Below are 19,481 nucleotides of genomic sequence, written 5' to 3'. Positions count from 1 at the left end.
ATACGAAGTTTTTGCCATACTACCTGTGCTTTTAATGCATTTCTTTTCGTCATTATTATTATATATTTGATAATTGTAATGTAGAAAATATCGCATGCTTAGTTCTCAGTAACATTTCCACTTTCAACTCCATTTAAGTCATAGCAGAGACATCACGGGATATAGAAAAGAAAAAAAATTCAAAGAATTGCTTCCCAAATTCCGCAGTGATTACCGTAAAACTATATTTCTTCGTTGTTTTTTGACGTCTTTGCATGATCCATTCTGTGCGCAGATCAAAAACCTGCAACTCTTCTCTCCCCCCCCCTCTTGATATCTTCTACCCCCCCTTTTCCTTAACAACTCAGCTAACCTCCCTACACCTGCGGAGATGGGTTAACCTTTCTCCGTCACTCACAGATCAGCAGGGCGCTGGGTAGCCTCACCATAACCCGAGGGGAGATGGCAAAGAGGCCTCACTTGACTCTCGCGCGAGATAAGCAAGTGAGAGTGAGAGACATACGGAGAAAGTACGGCTGCTTGTAAAGCTGGAGGGTGCGTTTAGGTGTTCCGCCAGTTCGGGTGTGGAGTAAGCGCACGTGTGTGTTTGCCATTGCTGGAATGGTCTGCGTCTACTAGCAAGAACGGGGGAACCGTCTGGTCAATATTTCGTCGATTGACGCTTTTTCCTTTCTGGTAAGTACGACGTCGTTTTTTCTCTTGGCAAATACACTCCGCAAAGAACCGAACGGCACTTGTGATGGGTACTACGAGGTCAAGGGGATACGAGCATACCAGGGCAGCCTTGTAATTTGTATTAGTTGACCTTGGACAGTTATTCCTCTCAATCTGAGTAGCCATCGGGACGAACGGCTGGGTAGGCGGCAAGATGTTCGTTGACTTCGGTTGTCTCGGCACGCTCCAGTTGTGTTCTCTCTCTCTCCACGCGTTTCGGTTATCAACTGCCTTGGATATTGAGGTTGAGAGAGAGGGAGACGGACTTATCACTTAATACCGAGAAAGGACAAGATTGTAAAAGTTTGGCTGCATAGCCTCGTCGTTTGTTTAAAACTTTAAAAAAAAATTTGGGGGGGGGGGGGTTGAGAGAGGTGTTATTCATGTTATGCTTATGAATTACAGGTTTCTGTTATGTCTTAGCTTTGCCAGTTTTTCATTATCTTTTTTGTGCTGTTGCTTCTTTAAATAGGAGGTTGACTGTTCCGCAAACGTACTTAAACTTTTCAGAGACTGCGTGATTAACATGTCCGGTACAGCGGGAGCACAGCTCATACATACCTTAGGAATATTTATTCTTTTCGCAGTATCAAAGGTCAATAATTCTCAACTAGGCCTACTTAAAAAAGTGATACCTTGTAAAGTGACTTCATAAAACTCTTATATTACTCGAGCCGACGCACTTAATCAATTGATGTATGAGCATCAGATTTCTTCGTAGGAAATTTATGCCCAGGGGGTCAAAGTTCATTTCATATTTGTCTATTGCATTCCCTGTTGCAACAACGTCCTGAGGATAGCTAGTTATTTTATTCTTTGAAGAAATTTTCTAAGAACTGTAGCGGATATAACCACTACTATTTGAATGCGTATTTTTGATTTAAAAACCTGTGTTACAGTGTACTCATGTTCATTTTATATTAAATTGGGCTCGGGTTTTTCACTACCATTAAAAACTGTTTTTCTTGATAGTGCTTAAGCTGTGTAGTTTATTCCTTAGCATATACAATTTCAGTGTTTTCTAGTTGCTTTCGTAATGTATTTGTAGAAAACATCTTTGTATGACCCAAATATAAGAAAAAAAAATACTATACCTAGTAAGGATTAGTTTGATTTCGGAAAACATTGTCCTCAATTTTTTTAACTTAAGAAAAAGGAAAGAAAAAAATTTTAGGTGGATGTGTCAAGTAAATGATATTTTCATAGACAGGCAAAGTATGGGTCAGACATTATAATACCAGGAACTCCTTTAATTGTCTAACTAGTTTGTCAGCCATTTTGCCAGAGTGATATCATTGAGCATTGAAATATTCTTATTACTGCCACAGGTTAAATTTAGACCAACGAAAACAATGTCGTAAATACAAGTACAGTATTACAGTTTTGTTGCATTCATTGGGATATGTGACAATGCTAGTGTCTTTATTAAGTAGTGGGCTATAAAACTAAGACTTTTTTGATTTTCCTGTTATCTGGAAGGAAGGTAATACTTTATATATATATCCTTTCTTTATAGTTAAAACTTTTATGCCAAGCAACAGATATCCCAATACCGTAAAATAGAGTTTGAGAACAATAGAATCTAAACTGGGTCCCAGGAGGGAATTAACAGTTCAGATTCCCTCGGCATGCTCTAATCCTTCCTTCCCCTTAGTTCCAGTGAGATTAACGAAAGCAGCTTTGTGTTTGTGCTTAGATATCAGCTTTATTTTTATTATTTATTTTACTATGACTTTCTAAGGTTTTTATTTAAAAAAAAAGTAATGCTTATTAATAATTTATTGTTATAGGAAGAAAAATTGAGTGCTTTATATATATATATATATATATATATTTTTTTTTTTTTTCCCCCTTGTTTCCAAGTCTTGTAATCTTATGCTATCTGTAATAATTTAATGTAAGAAGTAGTGCCTGAATATGCATAAGTTTTATCATAAACGACAAGATTTACTAGTTATCAACGGGTGTAAATTCTGACATGATTATTTCAGAAAATGATTACAAAAAAAGAAAAAAAAGAAAAAATTAGTGATGGAGTTGATTTCGAGAAGTAAGGCGCCGTTTTCCATATAGTTTGGGTCACTGAGACTCTCCAGATGCGTAAATCTACTCATAATTTATCTTCTTTTTCATCTTATATCTTAGTCCTTTCGTGACAGTGTTCATTACAATCCATCCCTCTACCGTTTCCGTGGTCATTCAACTTTTCTTTCAGTATTCGATTTCCATAATTACCCAATAACCATAGATAATGTAATGAATTCATTCAAGTGCCGTCTTCGATCCGTAGGTTAGCTGCTATGGCCCTCCACTTGTTCTATCTTGTACATCTTGAAAGATCTGCATGGTACTTTTGCCTGTTCAGCGTCCTTCGTGTCTTGGTCTGCCTCTTACCTGTGGTTTTCCTGTGTGTTGATCATATGGGTTAGCAATCCCTCTCTTAGCACATGTCCTAAGAATTTTATTTTCCTCCTCCCGATCTCATTCAGTAATGTTATATTTTTGGTTTGCTCTTTCAACTACTCGGTTTTTTGTAACCTTTTCTATCCAGCTGATCCGCGTTATTCTTCTTAATAAGCACATCTCCAGAACCATCAGAATCCTAAATCTAAATGAATACTTTATTATCGTCAGCTGTTTTATTTCTATATTCCTGGTGTGGTCTGGGTTTCAGTTAATGTTGGGACCTGGAACCTCAAAATCTTAATTATAACACGGATATCAATCTAGAAATGCATATTTATAATTCTAATTCGTCTTTCTTGCATCTTCGGCGAATCATTTACTGATTCACCGAAGATGCCTAAACATCTCTCACGGAGATGACAGGATTTTTTTCATCCTGCAGAACAGACAAAACGGCCAGAACAACACGCACAAGTAATATCGAACATTAATAGTCTTGGTTGCTTAAGTCGTAATTCTAAATATCCATGAAGGATATTCATGGAAATATGACACGCCACCCTGTTTGTCACTGCTTTTATAATTATATTGAAAGACTGATTCGAAATTTTTGTTCATGCTATATTTAAGATAATAAGTAGTAATAAATAACGTAATAAGAATTCATTTCAGATAATATATGAGGACCTTGTTTTACCGTCAGGGGTAAAACACGCTGGCTATGATATATGATGTTCAGATATACCTTTGATTAGTGGGGAAATACACGTTATTTTTAAAATGCTGCAGGCACTTTTGACAATGAATGTATTCCTGACCGTGACATAGTTTCAAGTCGTCGAGTTATTCTTTGTAATAATAGCTTCATGCTTCCAAGAACAAACACGACCATTTTAACCATCTTCGATGGCTGAAGTCGTTATGTTGGAAAAGTCTTACTTCATTTTTTTTCACATAGTTGCTCAAGCATTTGAAGGTAGGTAGAAGATGATAATCATATTGACATATTTTCTGTAATTCACTTGAATTTACAAGTCATAAACGACTAGAAAATGTTGGAAGGTATTTCATCCAGGTAATTCGTTGTTTTAGAATTATTCCTTAGGCGTGAGTATATTACAAGGAGAAAAGCTTGTAAACCCAAAATATTTGTAGACAATCATTTATGTCAGTTTTTGAGAGAGAAATACCAGGTAAGCCTATCATAAATAGTATTGTAAGATTCTTCTTTATTCGCTGAGAATGTGGAAGGCATTTTTTAGAAATGTTTAATTAAACTTCTCATATTAAGAACATCTGTACATTTTCAAGTTTGTCTTTATGTGCAGTCGGATGCTATTCGAGATTCAAGGAAACTTGATATAACTGTCTTAAAGATGCAATTGATCTTAGAAATTGGATGCAGATTATCAGTTTCTCCTCAAGTTTAATACTTTTAGTGTGCGTGTGTTAAGGTTTATTACTTGGTTGATTATATTAACTGTCCATTGCCAAGCAAATTGGAATTCAAAATCCGAACCTAAACTTATAGGTTGAACAGCACGCATGACCAAAGATAAAGAATACAAATATTTACGTGCGTGTCTCCTTTACATTAGTTTTGCAAAACACTTATGTGGAATATGCATACTTAAGCCGCGAAACTGCCTGGTAATTTAACGCAACAGGAGTATGACCAGACACGCGAAATGTGGTTCACATAAGCAAGCAAAAATTGGGAGGGAGGGAAAATTGTTGGTTCAACCATCGTGGAATTACAACCAGTTCCACTCGTTAATTAGGGCCTTGACTGGTTCAAAATTATGTTTTGTGTGGGTGTACCAAGTTCACTGTTGACTGTCTGCCGTGTGACTTAATTACGAAGTAAACTGCCAGTTGAAGGAAATGTTGAAATGACCTTTGTGCTGATTCGGCGTTTTAATATTACCTTTTGCATGGTAAGGAATCGTGAGCTGTCGTTTTGCTGGGCGGTTTCGGGTGTTTTTAAATTTCTTATGAACATTCCCCCCCCCCCCTCGTTTTAATCATTTACAGTACCAGACATTTTAAATCCTCTAATATTCATTGCCACCTCCTTTAACGCAATTCTCAGCAAAGATTGCAAGAAGCTTTTGTTTTTCCAGAGCTAAAAATGTTATATCAAAAATATAAGCTAACTGCGTATAAAAACGATATGGTTTCTTGTTTTGAGATCCTCACTCTAGTATGGGATAAATTCAATTATCAGTTCTCATTTGAAACTTAAATTACTTCTAGGATCTCAATCTAAATCGATAAATTCTTATTCTTGTCATTCCACTATGGTATTTGAAATACATACTTGCATTGGTAACCTTTTCTTAGCCGTTTAGCATATATACGATCTTAAATTATCCTTGATAGCAGCCAATGGGACGTGCTCAGAAAATTAACGAAGTAGTTGGTGGGAAATGCATATTCACATCATCACTTAGTGGCGAAGAATCTGGGGAATGATGAAACCCTAAATTTTAAGGCGTGGGAAGATGCCTCCCACTAAGTATTAGAATTGAAGGTCCATATAAAAGCTGCAATGTTTAGAATTTCATGGTTTAAAATTTGCAGCCTTTCGTGATCTACTCAGAATAATTACGGTAAATGAAAATATGCTGCTGGAATTTTAAAATAAAGCCCATACAGATTTTAATACATATTTCATTTTTTTTTTCTTATTGTACAAATAGATTAAGTCGTGGAGCCATTAACTTATTAGTTGCTTTAGGAAAGTCAGCCATTTTGTTGTATTTTCCGGTCTCGATATCTGTGATGATAATAAAAATCACCACGGCTTTCCATCCTATTCATAGATATTATAATTCTCTAAAGGATGCAAGTGGCATTGGACTATTTATATTGTTATCTATTAGAGCAAGAACTGTGAAATATGTTATGAATATCAAAATGCATTTAAAGTTGCAAATCAAAGCTCCATATCTTCAGTCTGTTAGATCTTTTATACGTGCAATGAACTTAAACCAATCTGCTAGATTGGTTATCTCATGTAGCATTCAATTTCTCTTCATATTTAGCTAGTAAACAAGACTACCTTAATGCATTCATGGGATATCCTTTGGATACGAATTACTTAATCGAGTTACCAGATATTCGAATTGCTTATCGGCAGCGTAGGGATAGTAAACAGGCGCTGGAGAATCACATGATTATGCTAATATCCCTTCCTGAAGCATGGAACAGTTGCCTAATATGTTCGGAGTAACTAATCTTAAACTATAAGGTAAACATCTCATGCCCCTTTGAGAGAATGGGGGTTGTTTCGTGTTATGGAGATTGATACAATTTAGCATTCATTGCACTCTTGTTTGGTCTTCGTATACTATTCTGGGTTGTGAAAATGTCAGCTTGTAATACGATTTTTCCAACTTTGAGGGGGAGGGGGGAATATCTTGTCTTCTGACGATCTCACTTGGCAAAAATTCCACCCACAATTGGCAGTTAGTCCTTTTATTAATACTGATTTTGCCTATATATATATATATATATATATATATATATATATATATATATATATAATCTTTAATAGAGAATAAGACTAGGAGTGTAAACATATGGAGCTAATAGGTATAATCACCGAGCCTAGAGTCCCTTGAAATTCATCGATGCCTAAGTAAGTTTCCGCACTGCATTACAAAGTCGATCGAATGCCAGCTAAGACAGAAACCATTGTCAGTTGCAAAACTTGTAATGATAATAAAAACATTAATGAGATTTGCAATGCATTGAATTTTGATTCTCTTAAATTTACATACACAAAAAAATTCAGCAGAAAATGAATAATAATTATTCTTCCCCTTGAGGATAAGCTTTTGAGATCTCCATCTTATCATTCTGTATTCTTTCGTTATGACGTCATTGGTATACATGATTGCTGTAATTAAAAGTTTAATAAAGGGAGCGCCCTCTGCCTCTCGATATCACCATTATAACAAATAAAATTTTTACTGCATAAATATCACTTCATTATACTTTAAAAGATAACTTCTTTAAATGGATATTTTAACCTGGAAGTGACCACCGCGGCAATAACTGAAGACTTTTTTTTCTTCTCCAAAGTACGTGGTATAAATGACCGTTCAATAAACAAAGGGGAAAAAAAAATCATCGCTAAACATGATTGCTACGTGCAGTTTGATTCCCCCTTTCTTCCCTGCAGAATGAACCTTACAAGTGTTGTTACGTGCGGTGCATGACTTCTTTATTAACACAGCCATTATTGAGTGATGTATTGTAATTAGTGGCATAATTGCGTTATAAGTCCGTCGTGCAAAATCTCGCCTAAGTACAAAAGAAAATCTTTGCTTCTCTAACTTGGTGATGGTGGCTGCATTTAAAACATGATGGGCCAACAGGTGGCGGATATAGAGTTTTCTTATTCTGCATTGGCACTTCTACGTTCGAGCTGCTTATACGTGCGCAGTTTATTCGAATAATATTTATGTGCGCGCAGTGATTTGTAGAGTAATTTATATGTGCGCAGTTTGGTTTGGAGTGTTTTATATGTACATATAATGTAGTCATAATCGTTGGAGTCGGCTCAAACGAAAAAGCTACCCTTTTTTGCGATGAATCATATTTAACGATTATCAAGTTGTGTAACATTCGGCACACTTTTGGGTTGGGTACTTCGATCGTAGACCTTTTTCTTTTCTCTTTCTGGAGAGACAACCCGCTGAGTAGGGGTAGGGTACGATTTACGTCTTCAAAGGTCACAGATCACATCCGAGTGTGACTTCAAAGCAGTGTTAGAACGTGATGTGCACACAATATTATACATAATAATTTCTCGTTCAACTGCTTTCTTTTATGTCTCCAGCGACCATTCATGAGTGTTGTGGATTTACCATACCACGGCCTCCAGAATAAAAACGCTGGTTTGATAAGTTTCCATATCGAGAAATTTCATTTAAGCCAGTTAATCATATTTATTAAACGATATCAGTATTTTATTCTTTCAAGCTTTATTGCACTCTTAATGTTTCCAATTCACCGATGCTCTTCTACTTTTGAGAACTTTCAATCACGATCAGTTCCATCTTTATTCGAATGCTGGAGTTCATCATAGTACTTGAATAAAGAAACAATATAAGAAGGTCCAGCATTTGTCCGTTCTATCTGAAATCAGCACTGATCGTTTAACTCTACAAATACAGATCGGTCTGCTTGAACTCACAGAATGCACTTCCATAAATCATAAACAATCGTTTGGTAAGAATTAAAGTTGGGTTGAATCCCGCCCCTAACGATTTTTTTAAAAGACAGCGGTATTTTCTTCCAGTAAACTCTAGTTCCTATCTTTCACAAAGGGGAAAAACTAACCAAAAATGCATGCAATTGACAGACATAATACCCTTGTCTCATGGCCTTGACAGCTTCATGTAATCTTAAAACAGGAAAGGAACTTATTAAAACGTAACGTCCGATGACGTTTGCACGAGGTGTATTGTTCAGTAGGATTACCAGCGTTATATTTATTATTATATTTTCAGCACTTTGCTTGTTCGAATTCCGCTGTGGAAATGGATATGTCTTTGTGGGAGAAAACTTTCTTTGTTCAGTGCGATACTATCACCCAGCTTATTGGAGTCTGAAGTGTCTTAAAAAAGTTCAAAGTTTAATCTCTAGAGAGGCGGTTCTGAATAATGTAAACAAATATGAATAAGATAAAACCTTTACCTCACTCATTGTATTAATGTATTACAGGTTTACAGCTTTTTGGGTGGAAATCACATAAAGTATTTTAGTGAATTTTGATATCAGTTTATCGAAATCCACCGAATTATCCCTGATTTTTAAGAAAATTTATTTTTTTTCTTAAAACGTCTAACATTGAACTTATATTTGTATAATGGACTTGAATATTTTTTATTATGTAGCTTGACATCCTTCCTTTTAATTAAATCTTCTAATAACAGGATGTGTGGGTCATGTTGGACAAGTTAAAAGTTTTGACCAGATTAATTTTTTTGAAACAAAAATCACCTCTTTGATTGAATCGATGGTACTATTTTAACATTTAAATATATATTTCGAAGCTTCATTCTTTCACATTTTTTAACCTTAGTTCTTATACAATTAATATTCCACGATTTTTTAAAATTACCAACATTTTAATCTATATTTGTATTAAAAAAGTTGAATGTGAATTTTTTTTTTACGCGTATTGTCCACATTAATATTCATATGGTGGAGTGAAAACATTGGAATAAACAGCCCCTATTCTTCAGTTGGCGCACAACTTGTAGCATACATTTCAGACAAATTTCTAAGGAGCTGTGAGTCAGCTTGTTCTTGGCCTATGTAATGAGGTCATCTTTCTTTGACCTTGGCACGCTGAGCGTGGAATTACTTCTTAGGACGATTCCAGGTATCCGGACGCCAGACGCTGTATAATCAAATGAGCTGTTTTGTGTGACCAGCCATAACAAGTGCTCACATGGGTGTGCAGCTTCCTATAATTGCTCCATAGTATGAAAGAGCGACTTCTGTGTTGCTAATACACAACAGTTACGGATTAACTTTAGAAGTAATTAAGGGGTTACCTTTTTGTGGGTAAATGAATCCCACTGGCCATTTGAGATTTAACACATTACGGACAGGGGTTTGTATGGCGGTGTATAAGCTATTTAAGGTGGCTTTTTTGTTCTGTTTAACCAAGTAGTGAAACATTTAAAATCGTGTCTCTACTTTTATTTGTTGTTGCAATTACATCGTTCGCTATTTAAGTGTGTTTTTGTTTTCTAATGCTGTCATCACGGTAAAAAAAAGTTTGCACAATTAATAGCTGATCGGTATATTAACAAACAAACAAAAAAAAAACCTAGGTGGCGTACATTTTCAGTTACGTAATTGAAATGAAAATCGTCTGCTGACGACTTCTTTCTGAGGCATTAATATATCAGTATTAGGTAAATAGATATTAATTTTAAAATCATTAATGTGTATATGTATAAATATTTGAGGATTTATAGCAATTAGTAGTTATTAGAATTGATTAATATTTGTTTATATTAAAACTAGGGGAAAGTTATCAGACGATTTTCAGCATTATGTAACTGTAAAGAAAACAGGGTTTAACAGCTTTTCTTTGATGCATTATTAATATGCAAAAACGACTGTCATCGTGGCGAAAGTGAGAACATCGATGCTCTCACTTTCTAAGTATCCTAATTATATGCGGAATTAGTATGAAAATTTTTGCGTTAGTTTTTAATTATTTTATGTAAAGTCCAAATGCATAGAATTTTGTATCCAGTATAGACACACAGAACTAGTTAATATTTAATTATGGCATTTAATAGTTAACGTTATTACTCCTCGTTTGTGCTCCTAAGTGATTTCCTCTTTCTACTCATTAAGGATCTGTTTATTTTTTAAGGTATGGCTTTGATTTTCATTCATTTAATATTTAAAAAGAAAACAGTTATTTACTGAACATTTTCCTGAATTTATGCAAATGTTTCCACAAACAGGGAAGATTGTCATAAGTAAATTTTTACCACAAACTAAACGAAATAAATGGAGGGAAATGGTCAATAACCAAAATATCGGTTAATACAAAAACAAAAGCAAAATGGTGCGCACGATGCAATACGATCTAGTATTTAAAAGGAGAAAAGTAATTGGTATTTGTTATAGTATCACTCGTCGTATTGTGTGCGCAGTAGTACTGCGCTCAAGACAAATCCATGGCTCAGGTAACAAACTTGTTTTCTGTGTTCAGGTAACAAATTCAGATTGTTATTGAATCGAATTTATCACTTTGGTTAAAACGGAGTGTCGGTTAGTAGTAATTATAAACTCGTATTCTTAGTTTATAATTTCTAAAGAACACACAAACAGGAATTTTGAACCTTAATCCCCAAATTACAATTGTATAAATTCCATTTTTTCATCGGGATTGTACAAAACCCTGGTTAGATAATTCAACTCAATTTATATCTTTACTGGTATAAATTATGTGCCATAAATGTCGGCTTTAAACCGTTCTTTCACAGTACAGTATTTTGAATAAGAACAATTTTAACATTTTTCGAATATAATTTTTCATGTAGGACCAATTTTAGTTAGTGCATTGATCTGTTGAAGTTAAATATCTTAAAAATATTTTATGTATTATTATTATTTGACACCTCCAGGGAGTCCAAAGACTCATCGAGGGAGAGTGTGCCAACAGCATCGAACGATTGAATCCCTTCCAACTACTAACCGCGCTCAAACTTGCTTAACTTTTTGCTTGAACCATTAGTAGCAGAGGCTCTACCAATCGCCCAACTTTGCTGGCATCTAGTCATGAAAATTAATGGAAAGAAATGGATATCAAGAAAATCTTTAAGATAGAAGACGGCGTTACGTAATTATAGAAAATCACCAGTTTATGAGAAAATTTAGTTTGGTTAATTGTAATATTCGTTTCTGAATAAATACTTTCTTTCATGCGTTTACTAGAAAACACTTCGGAACATCATTCCAAGCAGTTTCGATACTATTACATGAGAGGAATTTATATTTTAGTATTCCGTTAACCGAAATAAGGGAAGAAGAATTTCCCTCGAAAACTTTACTGCAAATTTATAAACATATTAATGAAAATAAACAAAGCTAACTGAACTTGGATTAGCGGCAACCTCGCTTCGGTGAGTACACTCTCTTGATGCTAATCGAAGTGTATTCACGCCTACTTGGCTCTCTCAAAGACCTTATCGTCTGCTTAACCTTAATGCGGTGACAAGGTAAAAGAGGTGTTTCGATGTCATGTAGGACATTTTTCCAATTAAAGTTTTGAAAGGTTAAGTAGAAGAAGATGGATGGAGAGCTGACAAAAAAATAAATAAATAAAATGGTTTTATTCGCTTTGAAGTTAAATGCTATGCGAATAGCTTCCGGTGTCATTGTGGCGTAATCACGAAGGGACAAAATTAAAGGATATTTCAAGAAGTGTACGAAGGAGATCATGTTGATTTATTGGCGAGTATATTTTGTGTGGAGGAAGAGAAAGAAATGTTTCCTACACAACTAGTGCGCATGTTGCGAAGAGCAAATGACATTGTCCTTTTACCGAAGAAACGCCGCAAACCACGAAATCCGCATGAACTGAACCCAGACCGGCGATCTTTCTTTTTTGCAAGTGTTCCGCTTGCTGTACAGAAACTGCCCTTCGACCTGGACATAAATATTATCGTGTTTTTGCTATTGTCCGTGAGCGTCCCCTGTAATTTCGTCTATTTGTACACTCTCCACGTGCCGTGGCTGTCATACCTGTTACCAGTACATCACGAACGCTGCGCGTGACACTTGTAGCTTCTTCCTTCCTTTCCCCAAGGTTGGCGTTCCTTTTTATTTTTTTATTTTTTTCCGGAGAGAAAGAGAGGATTGTTTTGTTTCAACCTTGAATGCATTGTGAGTGATGCCTCTTTGCTGTACACTCAATTCATCAAGGTGACGAAGGGTTCGCTAACGCATCATACACAACTCTGCTGAAAACTGAAACTCCAAAAATAATGTACACTAGATAGGCGTGAAGTATCAACTGAACAGATGAGATTGCAAGTTTTAAGCAGCGATGTTGTACTATATATATATGTATATATAATAAGGCGACTCCTGTTACACTTGTCCGCAGGGACCTAAGCTTTGAGGGAATTCAAAATTCTTTGCGATTTTTTTTTTCAATGGAATATTTACTCGTTTTTTTTTTTTATATTTCTTATTTATTTATTTTTTTTTTTTGTCGAATCATCATTGGAATATTTTTTATATTTTTAAGTGCACAATTTTGTATCTATTCGATTATTTAATTACATGAGTCAATTAAATTGCGTTCTTATCATGAATTACTTTTTTCTTTTTTAATTTTTTTGTTCATATGCAAATAAAATTTGAAGTTTTAACTGGAAATCAAAGTTCTCACCCTCAGTTCAATGCATTTCCTACATGCCCTTGGAAGCGGCCTCTTCCAAGGCTGCTTCCAATCTAATCCTGTATTAGATTAAATATAGGATTTTATCCTATATGTAATCTAATATAGGATTTCATCCATGTTCATTGTCTTAACATAAATTTTGCTTTCTTTCTTTATGCACATTCTTGGTATTTAAGACTTTTCACGAGCTTGCTTTGGAGATATTCAAGAAAATATTTTTTTCCGAAGAAAGTTACAGAATAAATTTCTGCTTATGAGTTTTTGTAAAACTAGAATGTTTTAATTTTTCTTACATCCCATAAGACAAGCAAACCCTTAAAAAAAAAAAAAAAAAAAAAACGCAATTTATATACATGATACACTTAGTTGCTTCAGCCGTAAAACAAACCTTACATTTCGATATATTCCGTCTAGAATTGGCAGCAGTATGAAGTCTAACAATTGACTAATTTTTATCGTTTACTAAATTAAAGGTAACGTAGGTGAAACATACATATCCTGCCTTTCATTATTTGAGGTCCCAACAGTCAACAGATATAATACAGGATTCTCACTTTATAAGTTAGGCTTGTACGACTACTGGCATCACTTTTCAGTTAACTCATTTTTTAATTTATCTTTTTATTTATACAGATACAAAGATAATACCGTTTTCTCACATATAACAACTTCCCCACATGGATAGTTGGAAAAAAAAAAATAAAAGTAATGCATCACTGTCGTGAGCGGTCAGATATCTGTCAGACTAGCAACCCTCTTATCTTGATTGAACAATGATTTTTTAATTGAACAATGAGCAGCAATCAAGACTGTCATAGCGCACCTGGAAGGACGAAGGGCATGCTCCTTTCGAATGGAAAAGATACAGGTTAGATTGTCCTGACGCGATGAATCTCTATATGGGCTTTTCTATTAAAGATTAATTAGCTCTCATAGGAGGTAGCAGCAGAGTTTTTCGTCTGCAAGGAACAGCAATTCTGTCTAAGAACACACATAATTAACAAACAGAAATGGTGTGCAATGTAGTGTAGATGGTGGATTGTGCGTTGCAGGGGTTACCTCCAGCGATGAGTTCTTGGACCGCTCGGAGGTTAATGCTAATAATAGCAATACCCATGCGTTCAACAGTATGGCAACGAGTACATTCTTATTTTCTTATTAATCAATCAGTTATTAACTGTCATTTAAAATTTACAGATAGTTATGTATAAGAAATAAAAAGACAACGTAATCAGCAATATTATACCTTCTTATTAACTGTCTTTATTTCCTTATTAATGAGTGGGTAAATTGTTCGTTGGAAGAATATTCCCATTCTTTGAATAGTCATTCTGAGTATTTAAATTCACACTGCTGTTAGCCATATCCAACGTAGACAATCCAAAGAAATTGTTTGGGTGCAAGAAAGAAATTTTTGTAGAGGACATTGAATTATGACTGTTTAAGAGAGAGAGAGAAAGACTTGGGGATTTAAACATGTTCGCACGAAAAGGGTTTACAGACTTGATTACTAATACTTGATTTTTAGCTATTGCTAGGTTTATGCACCATACGGTATGATTGTTGAGGGCGGGGATAGGTATTACTTCCAATATACGATGCCTGATAAATCGTCAAAGCTATAATTCTGTCTCTGTATAGCACTTACGTTGAACCCCTGCTGAGGGTACTCGCCGATTTGATGTGGTGGGTCAACCAAGGGAGGCGTGAACAACGCATGATATAGCAACGAAGGAAAGCGGTACTGTAATTGCACGGGTAACGTCTAACTCGTTATATATAGTCCTTCGACTATCTGAAGGCCTTTGATGCTCTTCACTTTTAGTTTTCATCTTTTTCTTTCATTTCACTGCTTCTTCACGGTAAGTTCAAGGTTAACTTTCTTCCTATTTTTCACCCATGAAGAACGCCGATATCTCTGATTAATGAACCTGTGAGTTAGCAGATTTGCGAAAGCTGCCGCAATTTATGTACGAACGTTTGTCAATTCCTTATGTCGTAAAAAAGAGAAGAAACAGATGCTTACTTCGCCAAGTTCACCGACTTTGGGTAGTGTAAAAGTCTCGGAGACTCTGTTTTTAATAACAGAGACATAAAGCCTATATCTTAGCTTCCAAGATATCAGATCAATAAAGAGAACTTTTCTCGATAACGTGAAGTCAAGTCATAAATAAAATAAAATATAGTTTCCTTGGGCAAATCTCAGGTTCACCTCTAAGCAAAAAAAAAAAAAAAAAACTGCAATGATCAAAAATTTCGTTAGTATTTTTGCATGACATTTGAATTTCCATAGCTTTTGTTTTCTGAGTGATTCATTTGTTTTTATAACTTACCTTAGTAGTATAGTATAGTTTGAAGTATATCTTAGCGTGAATCGTTTTCACACCATTTGGTGCATGACGTACTTAGCAATGCTTCTAACTGTAGAACGAAGCACATTTATTAATAATTTATTATTATTAATAAATCGCGTGCTATTTATTATTACTAACTGCTCCCATGAACAATCGTTGTTAGAAAACCTTTAGTAAACATACCATGTCGAAATTTCTCTAATGCGTTTCAACTGTGAAAACTGGAAGAGACCACAGATTACTCACGAGGGCAATATTTATTTATTTTTTTATTTGTTTTTCAAACGCACTTTTATCATGTGATGGAAGAGACTTTTTTAATATAAAAATCAGTTTCTGTTGGTAAAAATTTCGATGCGATAATAATGATTTCTCTCTAATGATATTTAATTAGAATTGGCTTTTCGACATATTTTGGGCATCATCTGAGTTTTGGTTTCAGTTGTACGATTTTTATCACAAAATTGGGTTGGATAAAACCAAATTGTTTTGCCTTTGGCTGTCGGTTCAGTTGTTTTTATCCTGAATGGTGTTAACCACACAAGAATGCGACTACCTACTTTTTCATTATTTTTCGTGTATAGAAATTCCTAATTAACAATTGGATCCTCAATGAATGCTTTCTTCGGTCACCCAGTGAATTTTTGCCTTCATTCAAGCATTCCGTAGCAGGACATCACTGTCTTACTACGACATGTGTGTGCGTGCACAATTTCCTGCTGTATACCCATACAGGGCACTTCCTGTAAAGGTATTTACCGAGATATTAAGATACCAACACAATTTATATTTCATGATTCGTTTCCGGTCAAGAACTTCTTTTCCAAATTGGTCTGTTATTCGTCAGGTCTCTGAATTGATTTGTCTGTATTCCGATGCGCGCGCGCGCACACACACACACACATATATATATATATATATATATATATACGTAGTTTGTGAATAAACTCGCCCCGTGTTTTCCAGATAGTTAATTTTCGTTATAATTCTTTATTTTTATCAATTACAAAATTTCTACACGATTCTGAATAGACTGGAACAGCCTATTCAGAAGTTATAATACACTATCATAAGATATTTACTTTTACCTGCTATACATACAACGCAGCTTAACACAGGCTGGCAAAATAACTAATAATTTGTTCATAACGAAACGAAGAAGAGAGATTCATATTCAGTGGTAATATTGGGAAGCAGTTCTCCAAGATACCACTTAGATCCTTTCAGGACTCTAAAGATGCAATCAATAAGTTGCAAACTCCTTATTGTCTTAAAATATTTTTTTCATATCGCTAATTAAAGGAAATACTTTTAAGTTGTGGTGATCCACGGAGTCTTCCAAAAAGCCCCATACGAGCACTTATATACTGAAGAATACTTTCATTTTGTAAACCACATTTATTCGAACTGGATTGGTCATCTATTAAGATGAAACCATAACGGAGCTTCCGTATGTTTGAATCCAGTGCAATTTGTAAATGCCTAGTTCTGTCATCCTATAGCTGTACTTGCTGAAGGCAGAATAGACAGCCAAATAAATTCCTCCACGCTAGAAGCGTATTAATATTAGACCTCCAAGAAGCCGCCATTAAAAAAAAAAGAAGTAGAAGCCATCCAGAAATAAAGTGTCTTATCATTTTACATTAGGGAGAGGAGGGGGTGGATAGAATCTTATTACCGACTTCAATTCTTGGCTTGTCAGTATGGAAGATATTTGAGATTTATGACGCCATTGACATTCGTCTACGTGTCGTCAAATAGCTACCTGCTTCCCTGGGAGTACACTGCTCCAGGATGCGTACCTACGGACTGTTTCATTCTGTTCCTAATTACACCCTTTCACGGCCATTTTACAGGTAATTCCCTGGGGGTCCTGGTAGTCAGTGATCTATCACTCCGCGCTGCTCAACTAGGGTTGTGAGGGGTATAAATTGTGGTATATTTGTCCCTAAAACTCGGCGTACTATTTATCAGCGTCTTTTACTTGATGAAGCCGTTTATCTAAATCGCCTCCGTAACAGTGGAGTGTGTTCAGAATATTAATTTTTTCTCCCCCCCCCCCCCCATCTTCATCATCCCATGTAGGGAAGGAACCTCCTTGTAGTTCTTCATCTCGCTCGGAGAATTTAGGTTATAACCTGATGGGTGGAAACGACGAAGGTGAGTGACTGTTGAAATATGAATCTACCTGTCGGTTTGGGGTCATCTACTTTTCCTGTTTATTGCTATTTAGTTCGATTAGGTTGTCAGGAAACACGTGATAACATCGTCTTCGAATACTTTTACTGCCGTTGCTTTTATTTTGAACTGCGCTGAGTTGCTTCTTTATCAGATGAATTTTTATTGGTTACGCTATCACGTCTGCAATCACTCCGGAAAGAAAAACTACAACAGATACACTCTAGATTAAGATTGCCCTTATAATTTATTGCAACGCTGCTGGAGTATTAACGCTACAACTGACGATGTGTTGGTTAAACACAAGGAAAGTTTTCCTGGATCAAGTTGTGATGGGATTTTGAACTTCTTATACGTCAAAGTGCGTGTGATATTATTCTCTCATTTTATGCTATAGTAATATGTTTCGTTTTCAGATGTTTGTGTTTAGGACGTTGGCATCATTCATTTTAGTTTATTATTCTGCACGAAAAGTATTTAAATAAATTTTTAACATGTTCGTTTCTTTTTATTTAAAAGCATTTATTAAAGCAGGTTTTATATCGAACTTTTTTTTTAAATCTCCATAAACGACAAAAAAAAAAAGTCATGTGATCAGAACAAGGTCATCGTGGCGCACGATGAAGTTATATATACTCTTGGTCTTTACCGCACAAAATATTCAAACAAAACTATAACAGGTTTTGGGCAGCTAGCTTCTCTTTGATTTTACGCTACAGAATAGATGAAAGTGTTTTGCAAACACATCACGTGCTGTGTTGTATGTGCGCTGGCACTTAGTGGCTGAGACTGTTGCATTTGCGTTTATTAATAGGCGTAAGCTGTGTTCGAGCAAGTTGCTAGCAAGAGAAAATCAAATTATTCATGTAAAGTGGGGATCATAGAAATGGGTTCCACTTCTATCTCTTTATCCAGTGACCTGGTAAAAATTCAGTCTACATTGTGATACTTAATTACATTGCCACAAAAGAGATTATTAATGCGAGGCTTTTATGCTAACCATGCAAGTGCTTCATTGGTGTCCGTTTTTATCACGAGGTGAAATTGTATTTTCATATTTCTGAATCTTTCTCTTCACAATCATCAAATATGAACATTTATCACGCATCTTTAGTTCTGGGTCCGAAGACACAAAGTATCTTATATCTATTCTCCTATTAGGGGTGTGTGTGTGTGGGGGAGACATGCATTATCGTATACCTCTTTTGTAGTATGTTAACGGATAAAGATTGTTTCACATCTTGAATGTATTTCAACCTCAAAAACAAACAGACAAAAACGTATCTTGTGGTCATACACAAGGAATGAGGAAGGATATTCTGAAAAGTGCGACTAGTTTATTTAGTAATACCATCATGTCACCTTTTTTTTTCCCCAAGTCCTACATTCAAACTATCCCTTTCACATCCCATTTTTAATCGTTTGTTATTTGTCTTCATTTGCCTCCTGTTCAGTTCTGTCTACTGTGAAAAACAGTTTGTCAGTATTCGTATGCACTTGGATCAACCTTAATGCCGTCATTCCATTCTTCAGTTTTATTTGTCCGTTTTTATTTTTCCCTTATCTCTCGCATCCTTTCTCTCCACTTGTAATCACCCCACGATGTCAGATCTCCAGGATTGCCCCACTCACCATGACACCAGCCTACAATGGAGACCAACCAACGATTGTCCTCCACTCACAGCTGAGGCAGTGTAGCTTCTTGCTGGTCTCCAAATATCTCTGGGCTATCCGGGAGAGGAGTTCAATGTTCTAGACGATCCACTAGAAAGAAAAGTTCCCCGACAAGATAACGCCCCCTGCAGTCTGAGTGATATAAAACGGCTATCGACTACTGCTCCTCCCTGTCTCGTGGTTGTCTGTCAGTGACCTAA

At 35.6% G+C, this 19,481-nt stretch overlaps 1 protein-coding gene across 1 annotated transcript in view; it reads left to right on the top strand.

Annotated features, from left to right (window-relative positions):
- Positions 1 to 508: 508 nt before the first annotated feature.
- Positions 509 to 19,481, top strand: part of LOC150108885 (metabotropic glutamate receptor 2-like) — a 45,961-nt gene continuing 26,988 nt past the window's right edge. The window contains exon 1 of the mRNA XM_090404056.1: positions 509 to 675. The gene's annotated coding sequence lies outside the window, so the exon portion shown is untranslated. The remainder of the gene's footprint in view (positions 676 to 19,481) is intronic.

Source organism: Typopeltis vanoorti, chromosome 2, assembly GCF_054136105.1.
Source record: "Typopeltis vanoorti isolate ZY-2024b chromosome 2, IOZ_Tvanoo_1.0, whole genome shotgun sequence".
In the NCBI taxonomy this organism is placed as follows: domain Eukaryota; kingdom Metazoa; phylum Arthropoda; class Arachnida; order Uropygi; family Thelyphonidae; genus Typopeltis; species Typopeltis vanoorti.
This window is presented reverse-complemented; position numbering and strand designations above follow the sequence as displayed.